Source organism: Panthera pardus, unplaced genomic scaffold (genome assembly GCF_024362965.1).
Source record: "Panthera pardus isolate Hobbes unplaced genomic scaffold, ASM2436296v1 HiC_scaffold_13, whole genome shotgun sequence".
NCBI classification, from domain to species: Eukaryota; Metazoa; Chordata; class Mammalia; order Carnivora; family Felidae; genus Panthera; species Panthera pardus.
In genome coordinates, this window is record NW_026526688.1 from 121,846,321 (window position 1) to 121,868,056 (window position 21,736).

Consider the following 21,736-nt stretch of genomic DNA (forward strand, 5'->3'; position numbering starts at 1 on the left):
GAACTAGAAACTCTACTTTCAAGCTTAAAGAAATAAGTGGCCACACTGGAGAAGCTATGTGTCAAGGAACTTCACATGACCTCTTGTACCCGAGGGCAGCCCCCAGCCAACAGCCAAGAAGAAGCTGGGGTCCTCAGTCCTGATCCTGCAAGAAAATTAATTCTTTCAACAAACTAAGGATGTTTAGAAGCAGATTCTTCCCCAGCTGAGCCTCCAGATGAAAATACAGCTTAGCTGATGGCTTGACTGTGGCCTGGTGACCCCCTGGACTGAGGACCTGGCTAAGCTGTACTTGGACTCCTGACCCACAGAAGCTACGGACAATAGTGTGTGTTGTTTCAAGCTACTAAGTTTATGGTAATTCAGTACATGGAACTAGGAAGTTAATATAGATGTATTGTCCTTCACCCTACCTGTAAGGAAAATGAAATCTAGAAGTTCATCACATGCACCAGATCTCACTACTAGAAAGTGGTAAGGTTGGTGTTCAAGTATTGTGGGTCTCTTCCGTTGCTGGGTATTTATGTGCTGTGCTGGACTGCCTCCCCAAAGCTAGGAGTTCAGAAAATAAAGGCGCTTCAATCTGTTAGAGATGTAAGAGTGAAGGATGGTTTAGAGAGTCTTGATTTGTCATTCAGAGGGGATGAGGACAACAGGAGATAAACAGAATAAAAGTTAAAATGTGGAAAAAATATCTTGGGGAGGGAAGGGACCGGATCAAAAAGTCTTCAGAAAACAGGATAAAATTAGTCACGTGGTCCCTGATGCCAAGCCTCTTTCCCGTTGGCCAAGTTTGGCTGGGCCACCAGGACGGCAATCTATGGAGGGGATCTTATTTTGACTCTGAGGTAGAAAACAGTATGGTGTATGTTCCCATGCACAGGCCACCAAAAGATAGAGCTCTTTTATTTCTAAGACAAGAGGTGACAACAAAAGAAAAAAAAAAAACAAGTTTTCCCAGTTCTCAAAAAAGTTGTAGGAAGTGTGTGTTAATCTAGTTTTGCTAACAGAGAAAAGCCCCTCTGTAAAAGGATACTATGGTGACACTTCACTAGAGAAGCCTTTCTTGACCATCGTAAGTGGTCCTAGCTCTTTTTTTTTTTTTAATGTTTATTTATTTTTGAGAGAGCACAAGCAGGGAAGGGGTAGAGAGAGGGGGACAGAGGATCCGAAGCAGGCTCTGCACCGACAGCAGCAAGACTGATGAGGGGCTCGAACTCAAAAACCTCAAGATCATGACCTGAGCTGAAGTCTCAGCCGAAGCCTCTCAACAGACTGAACCACCAGGCGTCCTAAGTCCTAGTTCTTTTATTCTCCTCAGTGATCTTTGTTTATTTCCTTCCTGTCACTTCCAACAATTGAAGCAATATTTGTTTACTTTATTATTGCTCCATGAGAACTGGGATGATGTCTGTTTTGTTCATCATTGGATGTGTAGAGATGATGCACCTGTGCCTAGCACATACTAGAAGTTCAACACACAAGTGAGATGTGTGAACTAGAAGTTCAACACACAAGTGAGATGTGAGATGTGAGATGAAAGGACGAAATGAAATTGACACAGCTGTTTCATATAATATAAAGAAATAAAGAAGATCTTTAGAAAGGAGTGGACTGAGGATGAAGCATGAGCTCAGGGAATCAATGGGCTCAGACAGCAGTAACACATGGGAGTAACGCATGGAAAATTCACAGAGCCCCCTGCTGGCTATAGACAATGAAGCAGTCAGGGCCAATAGCGACCTTCTGACCAAAGATGGAGGAGGCTGGAGGAAAGACAATAATAATGCTGGGTCTTTGAATTCTCTGAATAAAAATTGGTTAGGTATGGGCTAATTGAAGGAGGAAAGGAAGCTCACAAACTTGCATATTGATCCAGTGGAAATGTGTACGTCAGAGACATGTAAAGATCCAGAAGAAGAGCCAATTAGACAGACGGGACACGTTCTTAAAAAAGAAGATTCTAACAGTTGAAAGGAAAATAATGAAAACATGAGGAGATTGCAGTTATAGAAAATGGCTGTCATATACTCATAAAAAATTCTTGGTAACTGGAAGTATACAAATACTGTAGTTAAATAATTTTTGGTATTCCAATTTACATATTTAAATACATTTTTTCATATAAATGTGTAAAACGATGTGCATAGTATAACTTCAAAAGCATTATATAAATTCAGGCAATTTTTTTTCTTGTAAATCCCAGCAGTGATGAAAATCGGTCACTAATGTGAGCGTCCCCTTGGGGAGATAAAAGCACCCTTGCAGCTGAGCCTTTAGGTATGAGATTCTTTTTCTCACAGAAACACTCTAAGTGAAGCAACAAAATGTTCAGGAGAGGACATGTTCTGTAGAAGCAAGGTAGAGTAAGATAAAATACCAGTTGTCAACATACTGTTTGCATTGTTTCCCCTGAATCTTGCTTCTAATAATATTTTCCTTTTTTTTTCCCTCTACCAACTTTTATAACTTAGTGTTCAGTTCTTTCCCTGATGTACTCCATAACTATTCAAGAAAGAGTTAATATTTATGAAACTAGTAAAATAGTGAGCAACTATATAAATATTTGAAAAATAAATGCATGATACTAAAATATCCACCCTCAAGATAAGAATTTATCCCCATATGCTTTTCTTCATTTTACTAGAAATCAACATGGCTAACAATAAGAAATGGAACTGATGAGTTACAAAACCAGTGGAGTATGTTAAGAGGGTTGGTAAGCTTGTAAATAAAAGAGTTAACTGTCTCATTTTCTTACAAAGGCCTCCTTTATTCGATGCTCCTCCTTCACACTTCTCTTCCCCACCTCATGTGTCCAGACAAAGTCTTAACTAAACACAGCGGGAACTTTATTCTGATATTCTTAAACACTGTAGTTCTTTTTATCTATAAAAATAACCTCTTCCTTTTCATTAGTGGCTGATCACTTCTCCCTTGTCGTTCTTAAAAGAAACATGACAAATAAGTGTTTATTATTCATGCCTCTATATTCATTTTATCACTCTAGAAAAACAGGATATGGATTGGAGAAAATGGAGGCTCTTCAATACTGCTTTGTCATCAGCAGATGAACCGAGATCAACTCTCTTCACCGCCAGACCTCTGACTACATGAAAATCCTTCTGGAGAGCCGTGGGAAAAATTTCCCTTCCCAGTTGGTGCTGTCTGAACTACATTTAGAACTCTGCAATGTGTGCCTCCTGCCTTGTGTTTCTCCTCTCTGCCCAAGTGTGGGAGCTGGACTCCAGCGAGGGGGAGGACCCAGAGGCAGGACTATGGCGCGTGCACCTGCTGGAACGACTGGTCCCTGTGCATCCCTCCCTGCCCCTCCCACCTCACGTCCACCTGTCCACTTCTGCAGCTCCGGGCACCTTTCTGCGCCAGCTCGTTTCTGGTCCCACTTACATGGCATCTGCTGATGGGAGTGATGTGTAAAAGGAGTGAGATGTAACGAAGGGGAAGGAGCTACACGTGGCAGGGGGCGGTGTAATGAGGTTGTGTGCAGTGTGACCTGGAACAGCAGGTGTTACACCTCTGTGAACCACCATACTGGCTCCACCTTGGAGAACTAACATCTCAATCCGTGCTCCTTACTGGAGGAAAGAGGATACCCTACTTCACGTTTTAACATAAAATGTTAAATTAGGGAAGAATTAAGTTCATCGAATTAGGCAAGAAAAAGTAGTAGTAGAATAATCAGTAATGTAGACAAAGGGAGTTCATTTCTAAGATAATAGCAACAAAGAAATACTAAAAACTGTATTTTGCTGGATGGTGAAAGGAAGTTCAGTAAAAGAGCTATTCGTTTGCTGTTCTTACGAGAATTATTGTGGGTGGGCAATGCATCCAGTTCATTGTTTGGCATGTTAATTGCTAATTCTGCCTTTTTTTTTTTTTTTTTAATTAGGACAGTGGGAGCTTTGATCCCAAGATGGGTTCTAGCCTGAACAGCTTGTCAGATGTTTTTAAATTCTCTGGACTTCCACTTTCTCATTTGTGAACTAAAGGGTTTAGTCTAGATCAGGGGTCAGTAAACTTTTTTCTGTAAAGGGCCAGATAGTAAATATTTTAGGCTCTGGTGGTCGACACAGTCCCTGCCACAACTCAACTCTGCTACCAAAGCATGAATGCAGTCAGACAATAAGAAATAGGATGTGTGTAGCTGTGTTCCAATATAGCTTGATTTACAAAAGTAGGCATGTGGCCCGTGAGACTTGGTTTTCTGACCCCTGATCCAGATCAATCACTTCCCAAGTGTTCCTCAGAGATCTCTGGGGGGCTGTCTTAAGAGAAGGAGGAGGAGGAGGGAGTCTGAGCAAGCGGGGCTCTGTGACTCTTGCCCCCATTTCAACTGGGGCAACTCTTTCATATTTACAAATAAGATTTTTTTTAATGTTTACTTTTGAGACAGAGACAGAACACAAGCAGGGGAGGGGCAAAGAGAGAGGGAGACGCAGAATCCAAAGCAAGTTCCAGGCTCTGAGCTGTCAGCACAGAGCCCAACATGGGCTCGAACTTGCGAACTGTGAGACCGTGACCTGAGCTGAAAGTTGGATGCTCACCCGACTGAGCCACCCAGGCACCCCACAAATAAGATTATTTCTAAAGCTTCTTCAGCTGAAAAGCATGTAAAGAAAACATCAGCTCTCTAAAGTTCCCTTGACAATTGTGTGCCTCTAAGTAGTGTCAGCTGCTCTTATGCTTTGGCCCTCCCGTTCCCACCCTGCTGATGATCTGATGGTCCCCAGATTTCTCGTTCCAGTTCAGAGTCCTCCTGGATTAGCCTCCTATATTCACTTTCCTTCCAGATAACTATCTCTGTTGGAATGTTCCACAGGCACCTCCTAATCTATGCATCCAAAATGTAACTCATTATGTTCACCCCAGTCCGGCTCCTTTTCTTTCTTCATTTGAGTTAATGGCTCCACATTCCCTCTGGTGACACAAACCAGAAACCTGAACCTTTCTTCTCTCTCTTCTACTCCACTGAAAACCTGACAGATTTTATCTTGTGATTACCTTTTCCAATTGTTCTATGCATTAGTACCTCGGTCTTAGTTCAGGCCTCCACTAGCTCTCATCTGGGCTATTACCTGATGAGAAAAACTGAGAGGAAGAAACGACTTGAGGAGTAACCTGGCTTGGGCCACCCACAGACAAGTCACCTCATCTGTGACACAGATCTGTACTTTAGACAGAAACTCACCTCATTAAAATTCATTAGTTTCTACCCCATGCAAGATAAAGTACATGTTGTTCAACCTGGAATTAATACAAAGTTGTCTGTAACTGACCCTTACTGATAGGAGGAACCATACGAAATTGCCATTTCTGTAGGTCAAAATGGTTGACTCTAGGAATGTGTTATGGTTCACCTAAAACTCTGACCTGACCTACTGTCATTTCCTCACTCACACTTCACATATAAGGGTAAATTCCTTTGCTGGAATGCACATGCCCATCGTCCCCACTGGCCTGATCAATTCATATACAACTTTCACATCTTAGTTCTGGTGGACATTTTGTCCAGATCTTCTCCAAATGGCCGACTGGTAAAATGTTCCCTCTCCATGTTTCCATAGCAACTTGTGCAAAGGCCAATGAGAGCACTTAACCTTCGGGTTGAAATGATCCGTTCATGCTCCAGTCTCCCCAGGAGACCTTCAAGTCTTTGAGGACACCTTTGTTTCCCCTCTGCCTGGCATGATACATTCTATTTGTTGAACTGAATGGAATGGAACGAGACTAGCAATTTCTTAACAAATACTGATCACTAATAAATTGAACTGACTTCGGATTTCATGATTGTGTTTGAGTTTCAGAAGTGTTTGGGGATTTGAACCTGACTTGTGTTTTCATATGCTAATAAATGTGATTTGAGGCATGAAGCATTAATTAAATGAACACATAGCTTTGAGAATTGGAGGATAGAAAAAGCCAAAGGCTAGTACTTTTATCCGCAATATTTATATCACAGTAAGTGATTTGAATAAAGGATTTCTGGAGTTCTATTGTGGGAGAAAAGCATTCTTATAGTATAAATAATGCAAACTTTCATTTCCAAGTTCTCTGAATGTGCAAATTGCTTTTTTCTGTATCTCCTCTTTACATACAGGTTTGCATTAATGAAGACGAGACATTTCAGCTCCCCTCTCCTAAAAATACATTGTAGGCAAATAGTAATATTAGTTTAGATCAAAAATAATTCCCAATCATAATTATAGCAGCTCAGCTGTGGACCTATATGCAGTGTGGGAACAGACATATATATTGGGCTGTTGGCAGAGGTAAGCAAAATTATTCATGCAAGGATAGAATGTTCCCAAATAAAGCTTTCCTGCCTGGTGGAGAAGTAGACAACAAACCAGACAGCAGACGCACCTGCTAATTGGTCACATAGTTATGCCAGGCTCCGAGACAAGAGAGCCCAAGGAAGAAGGCAGTAATTCGTCAGCATATTCATTGTGGGGTCCTGGACCTGCCACACTGTAGGCTAGAAACAAGGCTCCACAAATTTGAAGAAGTGCAGTGAAACATCAAAAAATAGCAGATTTAAACAAAGGGCAAATATTGAACACCTCTCCTAGGTACTGTGCCTGAAGGGGGGCTCTCACAGATTAAGCCTCACTGTGGCACCCTTCCCTTTTCTTGGCATGCCAGTCCCAAACATTAGGCCATCTTGCTCCCGTGAGTGTCAGAAGCCATGTCCCTAGCACAGCACCAGGCGTAGCAATTCGTAAAGGTTTTGCAATAGTTAAAACTCTCTTGCACAGGCAGACAAAGAAATGAAGACCAGGATGGGAGGAAGAGGCCCTGTGTCGAAGCTCCAGGAGAACATCCAGGTTGCAACATATCCTGTGTTCAGAGAGGGCTTCATGTTCTGGATATTGAAGCCACATGTGCGGAGGATGCATTTAGGATTTCATGGCTCTTATCGTGATCAGTGTAAAATCCAACTATAGTGGGTGCTGTTTTTCCCCTCTTCTTCCTCTTCTTCCTCTCTTGTTTCAGAGTTGTGTGACTCAGCAGAGGAAGCAAGATGACCTTTTTAAACTCAGTTGTATAGACTCTGGATTTACTGCCACATCTGGTTCCATATCCATAAGGAAATCATATATATCCCCATTTTCCTTGTGCTTTCTCTTGGAGTTTCTTAAGTGTCTGGCTTATCTCCTATCTTCTTTTGTGGCTCTCACTCATCATTCTTGCGATGATCTCACATGGCTTCTCCTAAGCCTGGACCATAACCTTTTTTTCTAGTTGTTTTTCAGATATTCTGTGCCTTTTCTAATGATAGTGATAGTGATGATGACGATGATGATGATGATGATGATGATGATATGTGTTTAGCCAGTCTTACTGAACAGGTATTATATGCCCCACATTACTTTGAAGAACTTACATATGTCATTTACTCATTATCTGATTTTTATTCTCTGTATAATTCAATGAGTTAGATATTATCATCTCTATCTTTTATTTTTTCTTTTCTTTAGGAAGTCTTGTATTTTGAGAGAGAGAGAGAGAGCGTAAGCATGGGAAGTGCAGAGGAAGAGAGGGAGAGAATCTTACACAGGCTGCATGATCATCATGGAGTCTGATGCAGGGCTCAATCTCACAACCATGAGAACATGACATGAGCTGAAATCAGGAGTTGGGCACTTAACCAACTGAGCCACCCAGGGGCCCCATCTTTTAGATGAATAAATGGTTGGCAAGAGACAGGATTGATCACTTCTGGTTGTCACATAGTCAGTAACTAGCAAAGCTGCATTTGATTCGTGTTCTGTTTGACCTCAAAGATCAAGCTCCTTGTACTTGACAACTTTTGTTGCAAGTAGTTGCATATGGTTCTCTACTATCATCTCTTTCAGTTCCTTAACTTCTGAGTTGGCTTCTTGACTTTTCTTTCAAAGTATCCTACGTGTTTCATTTAGTACTTTTTTACGACTATTTTCAAATTTGCCTTTCTGTTCCAACTCTCCTTCATTGAACACCACTACCTAGCATTCTCAGAGAGTGTTCTCAGAATATTTTTTCCAGATGTTTATAGAAAGACAAAGCATCTGATCATTTTTCTCAAACCCTCACTAACTGAGATGTTTTCTGTAACTCCGGAAGCCCACATAACTTGTCCTGTTCCCTAATTATATAATCGTTATGCCAGATTTCAATCTTTTCTGTAACAATGTACTAGGGAAATATAAATATTAGGTCTTTGAATTTTCTTGAACTATATCTTCTGAAGAAACTCATTTGATACCTCTGACTGATTCATTAGGGAGGTTTTCAAATTGTTGCAGAAGGAATATCAAGAGAGATAAAGAGTTAATATTCCTCTTCTGGCGCCTAAACATAATTTTGCAATAACAATTCTGGAAGGTAGTCATTTTAGAAAGAGAAAATTGTAACATTCCAACGTCCTCACCTTTAGCATATCGTGAATCAGGCCTGGTGCACCTCTTCATAAAGATTTATGAAAGGAAAGTGCTGATCTGACAGAAAAAAGAATAAAGGAAAGATTTCGTTCATCTGGGGATGGGCTGTAAGAGAAGAAGGGAGATGCAGATGGTGACAGGGAAGGAACCACCTGGAGGAATCCTACTCGCCTGAGCATGCTGGAGAAAGGGTACAAGGTGCTAAGAGAAGCCAGATTTGTGATGTCTTCCAGGAAGATTCAGAGAGATAGTGGAGAGGTACCAGCAGGAGTGAGCTTGAGAGATTATACCTTTAGGGGCGCCTGGGTGGCTCAGTCAGTTAAACATCCCACTTCAGCTCAGGTCATGATCTCATGGTTTGTGAGTTCGAGCCCCACATCAGGCTCTGTTCAGACAGCTCACAGTCTAGATCCTCTTCAGATTCTGTGTCTCCCTCTCTTTCCTGCCTCCCTCACTCACACTCTGTCTCTCAAAAGTGAAATAAGCCATGCAGAGTAAGACAGATACCATATGTTTTCACTCTTATGTGGATCCTTAGAAACTTAACAGAAACCCATGGGGGAGGGGAAGGAAAAAAAAAAGAGGTTAGAGTGGGAGAGAGCCAAAGCATAAGAGAGACTCTTAAAAACTGAGAACAAACTGAGGGTTGATGGGGGGTGGGAGGGAGGGGAGGGTGGGTGATGGGTATTGAGGAGGGCACCTTTTGGGATGAGCACTGGAAACCAATTTGTATGGAAACCAATTGTATGGAAACCAATTTGACAATAAATTTCATATATTGAAAAAAATGGATAAATGTTAAGAAATTAAAAAAATAATAAGGTAAAATAGTCAAACTCATAGGAGCAGAAAGTAGAAGGGCTTGGCGGGGGATGGAGAGTTACTGTCCATATAAAACTTTATATAAAGTATAAAATTTCAGTTATGCAAGATGAGTAAGTTCTAGATATCTGCTGTATAGCACTGGGTTTACAGTTAACAATGCCATATTGTACACTTAAAAATTTGCTAAAAGGATAGATCTCATGTTCTCTGTTATTAAACATATATATATATTTTTTTTTTTTTAAGATTTTTTTTAAGTAATCCCTACACCAAACATGGGGCTCAAACGTACAACCTAGAGATCAAAATGCTCTACTGAATGAGCCAGCCACGCACCCCATGTTATCTGTTCTTAACACAATTAAAAAAAGAGGTAAAGCCTCAGTTTACACAGAATTTTCATGGGTGCAAATGTGCCCAGGTGCTGACTTAGAGGAGCATAGTGTTTCTTAGAGCATCATTGGTGAGCAAAGTCTGGTGTTGGGAAAAGGAGGTCTCTGAGAATGGACAACCCAATGACCAAAGACCATGTAGTCATTAGTAGTGGATATTTATCCACTTATCTGATTTATCCACAAGTCAAATTGGACTCATTTTATCTCTCTATTCACCAGTCCAAGGAGCAGCTGGGACCAGCCACTCTGCAACAGAGCTTGGCAAGATCTAGAGGATTCTTCATGAATTCTTGCCCTCTCCACCAGCCCTGTAACCAAGAAGTCACAGGAGCCAGTGCTCTCTCCCATACATATGAGGCTATCTTGAAAAGGATCAAGGAAAAGAAAAGATGTTCGATAGACTAAGCAATTCTAATTATGAAACCAACTCAGTCTCATTATAGGAAAAAAACCCCAGAATACATGCACAAAAAGAAGGAAACAACAATATTCATAATCCCATATAATCATAGATAACAGCTTTTGACATCTTGGAGCAGATCCTTTACAATGTAATATACTAATCTATACCTCCCAATCTCTCTCTGTCCTTACTCTCCCCCTCCTCCTCTCTCTCTCTCTCTCTCTCTCTGACATTTACTACTCATGTGACCTTGAGAACATTCATCATTTGTAAAGTGAAGGTAGTAGCAATGTTAATATCTACTTCATAGAACTGCATTAGGATTAAATATGAAGATGCATATGAATGTTAGTGCAAAGTAAATATTCAACACATTTTAGCCATTTGTTTTTCTTACAAAAATGGGCATAAGATACAATTTTAAAAGAATATATAGAGAATATCTTTTTATTTCAATACATAATTTTTGTATGACATCACTCTGAAGAGTTGAATAGTACTCAAGGATATGGCTGGACCAAAGTTGACTTAACCGACCCTCTATTGTTGAGCATTTAGGTTATTTCTGACTTTTCATGGCTACAAATTGTTCTCATACAAATATTCTTGGAGGTACATATTTAAAACAAATCTTTATCTGTTTCTTTAGATTAATTTTCCAGAAGTTCAGTTTCTTGGTTAAAGGACAGGCCAATTTTGAAACTTTGAATACATATTTCCAGATTGCTTTCCAGTAAGGCTGACCTCAAAATTATGGTGCCTTGTAACAAATTCAGCAAAAACATGTCCAATTTCACATCCTTTTTCATCCTTGGCAATGGAACTACAATTCATGGCAAGATAAAATTCTGCTGTGAATCAAAGAAACTCCACCTGGAACAAGAGGTCTGACATTTATGTTTCCAGATAGAGTGAAATCTGAGACAACCAGGGAAGGAGGTTCTCCATTTACCCCCATGGTCTTTGTGGCTGATAGCCAAATGTCAGATGAAACAGACACACTGTCTTTTCTTTGTAAGTCATTCTGTAAAGGCTCTTGTTTGAACAGTAACTGCATTTTAATTGGCTAGCATTCTGCATCATTATGTTACATTCCTAACTGAAAATGACATAAAAAAAAATCTTATTACCCTAAAAACCCCTCCGGTCTTGAGTTTAGCTTTCACCCCCGCATGGATCATTGTGGCTATGACTTCCTTAGGGATTACTCACAGGAGCAAGAACAGTCTGCTTCGTGCATGGAAAGACTGAAAGCCACTAATCTACAGAACTTAATTTAGAAACAACCTGCAAAAGATAGTTAGCAACTAATGAAGGTTAACTGAACCCTCCCTGGGGATGGTTCTCCTGGCTTAGCTATAACTGTGCAAAGCCTTTCTTTTGCATCTGTTACACCCAGGAGGCCAGAGAGGGAAAGAAGACCAACATGAGACAAATAAGTCAGCTCTTCTGCCTCATTCCTACTGCCCTACTTAGGAAAGGAGTTCAGTTCAGCCTCAGAAACTAACACACACTTTCTCAGATGTTCATGGTCATTCTCTCTAGATGAGAGCTCCATGGTACAGTAATTACCAGATTCAATCGCTTTAGTTGTCTTATCACAAACCCTAATGCGCTAACATATTGAGCTATCAAATAACGATGGTCTCTCGGTCATTTGATTGAGATGTTTTAAAGAAATTTCAATACTAGATTTCTTTTGCAGTATTAGGTGTGACTTGATAGTATTAACATTCTTAAATGAGTTAATTAGTTCAACAAGTTCTTTTCCTTTCCAGGTTTGTTTGTTTGTTTTTGAGAAAGAATTGACATATATCACTGTATAAGTTTAAGGTGTCCAGCCTGATAGTTTGATTTACAGGTAGTATGAAATTATCACCACTATACATTCAGCTAACATATTCATCTTTTCATATAGATACAATAGAAAGAAAAGAAAGAAAAAAAGAAAAAAGGAAAAAATTCTTTTTGTGATGAGAACTCATAGGATTTACTCTCTTAATAACTTTCCTATACATCATGCAGCAGTGTTAGCTACAGTCATCATGTGGTACATTGCATCCCTAGCACTTATTTATCTTAAAACCAGAAGTTTCTACCTTTTGACTACCTTCTTCACTCCCCACTCCCCGCCCTCTGGCAAGCAACCACAAGTCTAATCTCTTTTTTATGAGTTTGATTTTTTGTTTTTGACTTTGTTTTGTTTTTGTTTTGTTTTGTTTTAGATTCCGTATGTTAGTGAGATCACATGGTATTTATTTTCTCTGATATATTTTCCTTAGCACAATGCCTTCAAGGTTATTACAAGTGGTAGGATTTCCTTGTGTTTTTTTTAATGGCTGAGTAATATTCCATTGCATAATTTATTCATCCACTGATGGACAATTAAGTTGTTCCTATGTCCTGGCTACTGTAAATAACACTGCTACAAACATGGCGGTGCAGATAGCTTTTCAAGTTTCATTTTCTTTGGATATATTCCCAGAAGTGGAATTGCTAGATCATATGATAGTTCTATCTTTAATTTTTTCAGGATACTTCATCTTGTTTCCATAGTGGCTGCACCAATTTACCTTCCCACCAATGGTGTACAAGTGTTCTCTTTTCTCCACATCCTGCCAGCATTTATTTATTTTTTTTCATGATAGCTATTCTAATAGGCGTGAGGTGATACCTCTTTATGGTTTTAATTTGCATTTCCTAACGACTAGTGATGAGCATCTTTGAATATCCTTGTTGGGCTATTGTATATCTTCCTTAGAGAAATGACTCTTCAGATCCTTTGCCCATTTTTAAATTGGGTTACTTGGCTTTTTTTTGCTATTGGGTTGTATGAGTTCTTTATATATTTTGGAAATTAACCCCTTATCAGATATATAATTTGCAAATATTTTTTCCTACTCTGTAGGTTGTTTTTGCATTTTGTTGATGGCTTCTTTTCCCATGTAGAAGTTTTTTAATGTGGTCTTAAGTGTTTATTTTTAATTTTGTTGCTTGTACTTTAGGTGTCATATCCAAAAAATTATTACCAAGACCTATGTCAAGGAGCTTTATTCCTATTTTTTTTCCCCTAGGAGTTTAGGTTTTACATTTAAGTCTTTAATCCATTTTCAGTTAATTCTTGTAAGTGGTGTAAGACCTGGGTCCAGTTTCATTCATTTACATGACAATATGCAATCATTCCAGCACCATTTATTGAAAAGACTGTCTTTTCTCCATTGATTATTCTTGGCTCCTTTGCCAAATATTAGTTGACCAAAAATGCTTGGGTTTCTTCCTGGCTCTCAGTTCTGCTCCAGTAGGCTATTTGTCTGTTTTTATGCTAGTACTATACTGTTTTGATGACTGTGGCTTTTATAGTATAGCTTGAAATCAGGAAGTATGATGCCTCCTGCTTTGGTCTTCTTTCTCAGGATTGCTTTGGCTCTTCAAGGTCTTTTTGTGGTTCCATATGCATTTCAGGATTGTTTGTCTACTTGTGTAAAAAATGCCATTAAAATCTTAATATAAATTGCACTGGATCTATAGATGGCTTTGGTAGTGTTGATGTTTTAATAGTATTGATTCTTTCAACCCATGAATATAGGGTACTTTTCCATTTCTTCAATTTATTTCATCAATATCTTATAGTTTTCAGAGTAGAGATCTTTCACTTCTTTAGTTAAATATATTCCTAGGCATTTTATTGGTGCTGATTATATTGTAAATGCAATTAATTTCTTTATTTCTTTTTCAGAAGATTTGTTGTTAGTGTAGAGAAACACTACCGATTTTTATATTAATTTTGTATCCTGCAACTACACTAAATTTATTGATTAGATCTAGCAGTTTTCTTGTGGAGTCTTTAAGATTTTCTATATATAAAATCATGTCATCTTCAAATAGAGACAATTTTCCAATTCTGATGCCTTTTATTTCCCTATCTTGCCTGATTGCTTTAGCTAGGACTTCTAGTACTATGTTGAATAGGAGTGGTGAGAGTGGGCACCCAATCTTACCCAATCTATTAATATGATGTATTATAGTAATTGATTTGCATATGTTGAACCATTCTTGCATCCCAGGGATAAATCCCACTTGATCGTGGTATATAATGCTTTTAAAGTACTGTTCAATTCAGTGTGGAGTATTTTATTGAGAATTTTTACAACCATATTCATCAAGGATATTGTCCTGAAGTTTTGTTTTGTAGTAGTATCCTTTTCTGACTTTGGTATCAGGATAATACTGGCTTTGTAAAATAAGTTTGGGAGTGTTCCCTCCTTAATTTATTGTAAGCATTTGAGAAAGATTGGTGTTAATTCTTCTTTAAATGTTTGCTAAAATTCACCAGTAAAACTGTCTGGTCTTGGGCTTTTCTTCATTGGGTGATTTTTAATTACTGCTTTGATCTTCCAGCTAATAATTGGGTTATTCAGATTTTCTATTTCTTCCTGATTCAGTCTTGGAAAGTTGTATACTTCTACGAATTTTTCAAGGTTGTTCAGTTTGTTGCATATAGTTGTTAATAGTAGCCTCTTATGATCCGTTGAATTTCTGCGTAATTAGTTGTAATGTTTCCTATTTAATTTGTTTTGTTGACTTGGGAACTTTCTCTTTTTCCCTTGGTTAGTCTAGCTCAGGGTTTGTCAATTAAAAAAATACTTTCAAAGAAACAACTCTTAGTTTGGTTAATCTTTTCTATTTTTTTCTATTCTGTATTTCATTTATTTCTGCTTTAATTTTTATTGTTTTTTTTCTGCTAACTTTGGGCTTAGTTTGTTTTTCTTTCTCTAGTGTCTTAAGATATAGAGTTAGGTTGTTTATTTGGGATTCTTCTTGCTTCTTAATGTAGGTGTTTATTGCTATGAACTTCCCTCTTAGAATTGTTTTTGTTGCATGCCACAAGTTCCGGTATGTTTTGTTTCCATTTTCACTTATTTCAAGAAACATTTGGGGCGCCTGGGTGGCTCAGTCGGTTGAGCGTCTGACTTCGGCTCAGGTCATGATCTCACGGTTTGTGAGTTCGAGCCCCACATCAGGCTCTGTGCTGGCAGCTCAGAGCCTGGAGCCTGCTTCAAATTCTATGTCTCCCTCTCTCTCTCTGCTCCTCCCTGGCTCATGCTCTGTCTCTCTCTCCTTCAAAAATAAATAAAAACATTTTTAAAAATTTTTTTAAAAAAGAAACATTTTTATTTCCTCTTGAGTTTCTTCTTTGCTCCATTGGTTGTTCAGAAGACTGTCATTTAATTTCCATGTGTTCATGAATATTCCAGTTTTCCTCTTGTTGATTTCTGGTTTTATGCCATGGTGGTCAGAGAAGATACTTGGTATGATTTCAATCTTCCTAAGTTTGCTGAGACTTGTTTTGTGGCCTAACATATGGTCTATCCTAGAAAATGTTTCATGTGCATTTGGGAAGAATGTGTATTCTGCTGTTGTTGGATAGAATATTCTGTATAGATCTGTAAGATCCATTTGGTCTATAGTGCTGTTTAAATTCGCTGTTTCCATATTGATTCTCTGTCTAGATGATCTCTCCATTTGTGAGGGTGAAGCAGTAAAGTCCTTAACTATTATTGTATTGCAATTTATTTGTCCTTTTAGTTCTGTTAATTTTTGCTTTATATATGTAGGTGCTTTCATATTGGGTGCATAAATATTTATGATTGTTGTCTCTTCTTGATGTATTGCCCCTTTATCATTACATAATTATTTTCTTTGTCTCCTTTTATCCTTTTCAATTTAAAGTCTATTTTGTCTGAAATAAGTACAGCTTTATGGGGATTACTATTTGCTCAAAATGTCTTTTCCATCCCTTCACTCTCAGTGTATATGTGTCTTTGAGGCTAAAATGAGTCTCTTATAAGCAGCATATTATTGTATCTTCCTTTTTTTTTTTTTTAATGTTTATTTATTTTTGAGACAGAGAGAGACAGAGCATGAATGGGGGAGGGTCAGAGAGAGGGAGACACAGAATCTGAAACAGGCTCCAGGCTCTGAGCTGTCAGTACAGAGCCTGACGCGGGGCTTGAACTCACGGACCGCGAGATCATGACCTGAGCCGAAGTCGGCCGCTTAACCGACTGAGCCACCCAGGCGCCCCTGTATCTTCCTTTTTTTAATCCACTCAGCCATTCTATGTCTTTTAATTGGAGAATGTAATCCTTTTATGTTTAAAATAATTATCTATAGGTAAGAACTTACTATTGCCATTTTGTTGTTTTCTGGTTGTTTTGTAGATCCATTGTTTCTCATTTCTTATCCTGCTATCTTTTCTTGTTTTTTGTTTTTTGGGGTTTTTTTGATGTCTTTTAGTATGAGTGTGTTTTTATTTCTTTATCTTGTTCTTTTGTGTAATTACTATAGGATTTTCCTTTGTAGCCACCATGAGGCTTACATAAAATCTTAAATATATAACACCTTTTTAAAAACTGATTGCAATTAACTTCAATAAAATTAGTAAACTTCACATTGCTACTTCTTTCCTTCATATATTTTCTTTCTTTCTTTCTTATTTGAGAGAGAGAGAGAGAGAGAGAGAAAGAGTGTGAGCAGGGGAGAAGGGCAGAGGGAGAATCTTAATCAGGCTCCTCACTCAGCAAGGAGCCTGATGTGGGGCTCTGTCCCATGACTCTGGGATCATGACCTGAGCCGAAATCAAGAGTCAGACGCTCAACTGACTGAGCTACCCAGGCACCCTGTTCCTTTCACATTTTAAATGATTGCTGTTATAATTCACATGTTTTTATACTGTGTTACTAATAACATACTATTATAGTTTTGGTTATTTTTACTACATTTTTTTTTTAACTTTTAAACTAGAGTTGTAAGTGAATTATGTAAGTAATTATGAATTACTATGTTGTTGAATCTATGACTATATATTTACTATTACCAGTGATATTTACACTACCTCTTTATGCTTTAACGGTGTTAATTAGCATTCTTTTACTTCCACTCAAAGAACTTCCTTTAGTATTTCTTGTAAGGCAGCTCTGATGGCAATGAACTCTCTCAGCTTTTTTGTTTGGGAAAATTTTTATCATTTCTGAAGGACAACTTTGCCAAGTAGAGACTTCTTGGTTGACAGTTTCAATATTTTAAATATGTCATCCCTTTCTCTCCTGCCCTGAAAAGTTTCTGTTAAGAAAATTGCAACTAGTCTTATGGGGGTTCCTTTGTATGTAACTTCTTTCTTTTCTCTTGCTGCTCTTAAAATTCTTTGTCTTTGCCTTTTGACAATTTAATTACAATGTGTATAATGGATCTGGATGTTCATTTCTCTCCCCAAGTTCAGGAAGTTTTCAACCATTACTGCTTTAAATATACTTTCTGTTCCCTTTTCTTTCTTTTCTCCTTGTGAAATTCCCATAATGCAAATATTGTTTCTTTTCATTGTGTCCTAAAATTCCCATAGGCTTTATTTACTTTTAAAAAAATTCTTTTCCTTTTTGCTCCTCTGGATAATTTCTAATACTTTATATTCCAGATCACTGATCTACTTTTGCAATTCTCTATTGAATTCTTCAGTTATTGAATTATTCAACTCTAAGATGTCTGTGGTTTTGTTTGTTTTTTGATGGTTGCTATTTCCTTGTCAAATTTCTCATTTTGTTCGTGCATTGTTTTCCTAATTTTATTTAGTTTTTTTCCTAATTTTGTTTAGTTATCTGTGTTTTCTTGTAGTTCACTAAAATTTCTGAACTCTGAGGAACTCCAGAGGAGTTTTCGAACTCCTCCTTAGGAGTTTTCTGAGGAAAATTCCCAAACTCTGAGGGTTATTCTGAATTTTTTGTCTGACAGTTTGTAGATCTCTATTTTCTTTTTTTTTTAGGTGAGTTATTTGAGCTTTATAATTTTCCCTTCGTGGTGTCATATTTACCTGAATTTTTGTGATCCTGATTCTTTTTTTTTTAATTAAAAAAATTTTTTTAATGTTTATTTGGTTTTGAGAGAGGGAGAGACAGAGTGTGAGTGGGGGAGGGGCACAGAGAGAGAGGGAGACACAGAAGCCGAAGTAGGCTCCAGGTTCTGAGCTGTCAGCACAGAGCCCCATATGGGGCTCAGGCCCACAAACCAGGATATCATGACCTGAGCCGAAGTTGGATGCTTAACCAGCTGAGCCACCCAGGCGCCCTGTGATCCTTGATTCTTTGTGTTGGTATCTGTGCATTTGGGTAACTGGGTTCCTCTCCCAGACTTTACAGGTTCACTTTGGCATAGAAAGTTCTCTCACAGTCAGCTCAGTTTGGGTTTCTGGGTGTATTTGCTGGTAATGTCCTTGGACAGGTGGGAGCTGCTATTATGAGCTATTTTGGGGTAAGGCAACTATTTGAGCTCTGTGGATAAGGGTCGGGGGAGCCACAGGCTGAGAACAGCTGGATAGGACTGCTGGCTTGATTCCTGCCCAAGTGAGTTGTAGGATGAGCTCTGCAGTTGCCTGAATTCTCTGGTCAGGCTTACTAGATGGTTGGGACTGGGTACTATATTCAGTTATAGATGGGGTTATCCATTAGCTTTCATGCCGTGGGACTACAGAGTTCAGGACCTGTACAGCTCATTGTTTGGGAGCTTAAATCAGGCCCTAGTGTGCACTGAACTCCCTGGTCAGATGAGGTCACTAGTTTTGCTCTGCACATAGGAAAGCCATGGGCTGTGCTCTCTGTTCAAGTGCCACTGTACATAGTGCTGTTGAATGGGCTATACAGTTTTGTGTGCTATGGTTAGTTTCCCTGATTGAGCAGGCTGAAGGCTGTATTCAATGATGAACAGGGATATGAATTAGATTTTCTATCTGGGTGCAGCAGAAGTAACTCTAAAGCTGGTAAAGTTCATTATTTGCTGCCTTAACTCAAGCCAACCCACATTCCAAGTTTCCCACCTGAAGAGGCTCACTGGCTTTGCTCTGCAATCTGCCAGTTTTGCCTATTCACCTCAGTTCCAGTGCTGCTGGGTTACACTGCTTCCAGGAGATGTCTCCAACCCTTCTGATTGGATAGAGCCAGAAGACGCTGTCCACAATGGGTGGAGCTATGTCTCAGTTTCCTGGCACAGGCAAGAGGAGGAAGGGACACTCTGGGCTACTCTCAATTTCCCAGTTTCTCCAGTTGGTAGAAGTCAGGAACTACTTTTACCCTTGGCTACAAATTAATCCCCCTACCTGTGCATACCACAAAACGCTCCACTCCTGGTACTGGCTTTGTTCTGGACACGATTAGGCTTGCCTACTGCCTCGTAGCTTGAGCAGGGCTGTGCCACACTACTTCCAGAAGTATTCACCCGTCCTTCCGGTCATCTGGGGCTGGAAGACCTTCGGTCTGGGATTGGTGATTTACAGCTTCCTCATTCAATATCTGAGGAAAATGAGGCCCAAAGAGGTGAAGTGGGCAGGTCACACAGATGACTGAGGAGCAGAATAAAATAAGCAGTAAGACCGTGGGTTTTAAATATCTCCGATCATATTTAAAAATGTAGTTGAATTTAACATAAGGTACAATGTTAGAGTATCACCATGAATATGTACACATATGTGCTTGGAATATACCTAAGAGTGAACTAGCTGAGTCAGAATATTCATATGGTGCAGAAGCTCAGCTTTAGTAGACGCTGCTAGTTTTCCAAGGTGGTTGCACCAAATTACACCTCCACCAGCGGGCCTCTACAACCTTGCCAACACTCCGGATTGTCTGCTACATTTTAGCTTTTCTGATGAGCACTTCGTATATCTCATTATGTATTTGATTTGCATTTACCCAGGTGCAATTGAGCACCTTTTCATATGTTTATTAGCCATTTGTACATTCTTTTGTGTGAAATGCCAGTTCAAATTCCTGCTTAATTAAAAAAAAAAAAAAAAAAAACTTATGATGCTTTAAAGTCACACTACTGAATTGGAAGTCACTTGAACAACGTATGTCATTAGTGGCAATTTACGTTTTGTTAGCTTACCCAGCACACACATGCCCAGCAAAGACAGTGTGAGAAGCCAGGGGGTGTGGTCTGCTTGGTCCCAAGCAAAGTTGTGTTATAAGCACCATTTGCCTTTGCTCTCCTTTCACCTCACCCATTGGGTTCCCACCTTCCAACTTGTCTGTGGTAACACGGCCCCATTGACAACTCCTCTCCATCACCCTCATCTTATTCTGTATCCTGGATGGGAAGGTGCATTGGAATTGCATTGGAAAGTACCGCTCTTAGGTCTTCTTTTGTACTTTGTGTATATCAGTACATTTGTGAGGTTGTTTTTTTTTTTTTTAATGTTTATTTATTTTTGAGAGAGAGACAGAACGTGAGCAGGGGAATGGCAGCAAGAGAGAGAGACACAGAATGCAAAGCAGGCTCCAGGCTCTGAGCTGTCAGCACAGAGCCTGATGCAGGGCTCAAACTCAGGAACTGCGAGATCACGACCTGGGCAGAAGTTGGATGCTTAACTGACTGAGCCACCCAGGTGCCCCCGTTTGTGAGTTTTTAATGCACAAAAGTAGCCCTAGAGATGAATCTGAGAGTGGGACAAAAGATAATTGAATTGAATTGGGAGTGAGAAAAATCCGAATTGGAGCAGGAACTGATTCAGTCCTTGAAGGAATGCTTAAGGAGGAGAAATAAGAGGGGGGATTCAGAATCCAGCAGGATGATGTGGCCACTGAGAAATTCCCAACAGGGTTTAAATGATTTTTTAAATTAAATTATTATTTTTTTACTTTAATCTTCTAGGAAAAAACATTTATATGGTTCATAAATCAGAACAATATGTTCAGTGAAATGCCTTAGTCCAACTTTTGCCCCCATCTACTCCATTCCACCGTCCCCCACCCCCAGGTAATTTCTGTTTTAGTTTTTAGGGTATCTTTCCAGTGTTTATGCAAATACTGACCAAAATTAATTTATGTTTTTATTTTCTAACTTCCCAAAATATTTTAATAGTGATGTCTAAAATTCAATCTAAATTATTTGAGATGTGAAGCAAATTTTCAAAATTTAGCAAAGTCTACTCCATACAACAGTCTTGTTTATAGATGTGTGTGTGTGTGTGTGTGTGTGTGTGTGTGAAGGAACAGGACCAATTTCTACATTTCTACATCTGGGTTGACATGATGTGGAACAGTAATGTGTGGGACAGAGAGAAAATCCATACACTGAATTAATTCAGCAGGAGAAAAATGAAGCCAGAGGTGATTGTGAGATCATAAACCCACCAGGAATTGATAGAAATCTTGGGGAGGGTGGTGGTTTTTCCACCGACTGTGTAGTGATGGTTGGAGCCTATCTTATTTAGGCTTTAAAGGACAGAGTGGATTCAGTGGGTACCTGAATAACACACTATTGCCTTCAACTATGAAATAAGCCTTTAATTAATTATTGACTGGTAGGCTGGGACTTAATGATAAAGCATCTCATTGCTAAGCTGAAAAGCTTAGATATTTTCTTAAGGCCTAAATGAGGGGTCATTGAAGGTTTTCCAACATGGAATGACATAATCAGAATTATATTGCTAAACGTTTGATTTGGCAGTCCCCAAATTAACAATACTATTCCCAAGTTTGGGAATACCCATTAAAGGTATATTCATTACCTATTGCTGCATAATAAATTATCCCAAAATGTAACAGCTTAAAACAACAAGCATTTATTATCTCAGTTTCTGTAGGTGAGAAATTTGGGCGTAGTTATTGTAGCATTCAGCTATTCAC

General features: G+C 38.9%; 1 long non-coding RNA gene across 1 annotated transcript in view; it reads right to left on the minus strand.

Annotated features, from left to right (window-relative positions):
* The window catches only part of LOC109246847 (uncharacterized), a 33,888-nt gene extending 14,562 nt beyond the window's left edge, over positions 1–19,326 (minus strand). The window contains exon 1 of the long non-coding RNA XR_002071474.2: positions 18,980–19,326. This is a non-coding gene — a long non-coding RNA (uncharacterized LOC109246847). The remainder of the gene's footprint in view (positions 1–18,979) is intronic.
* Between the last annotated feature and the right edge of the window lie 2,410 nt (positions 19,327–21,736).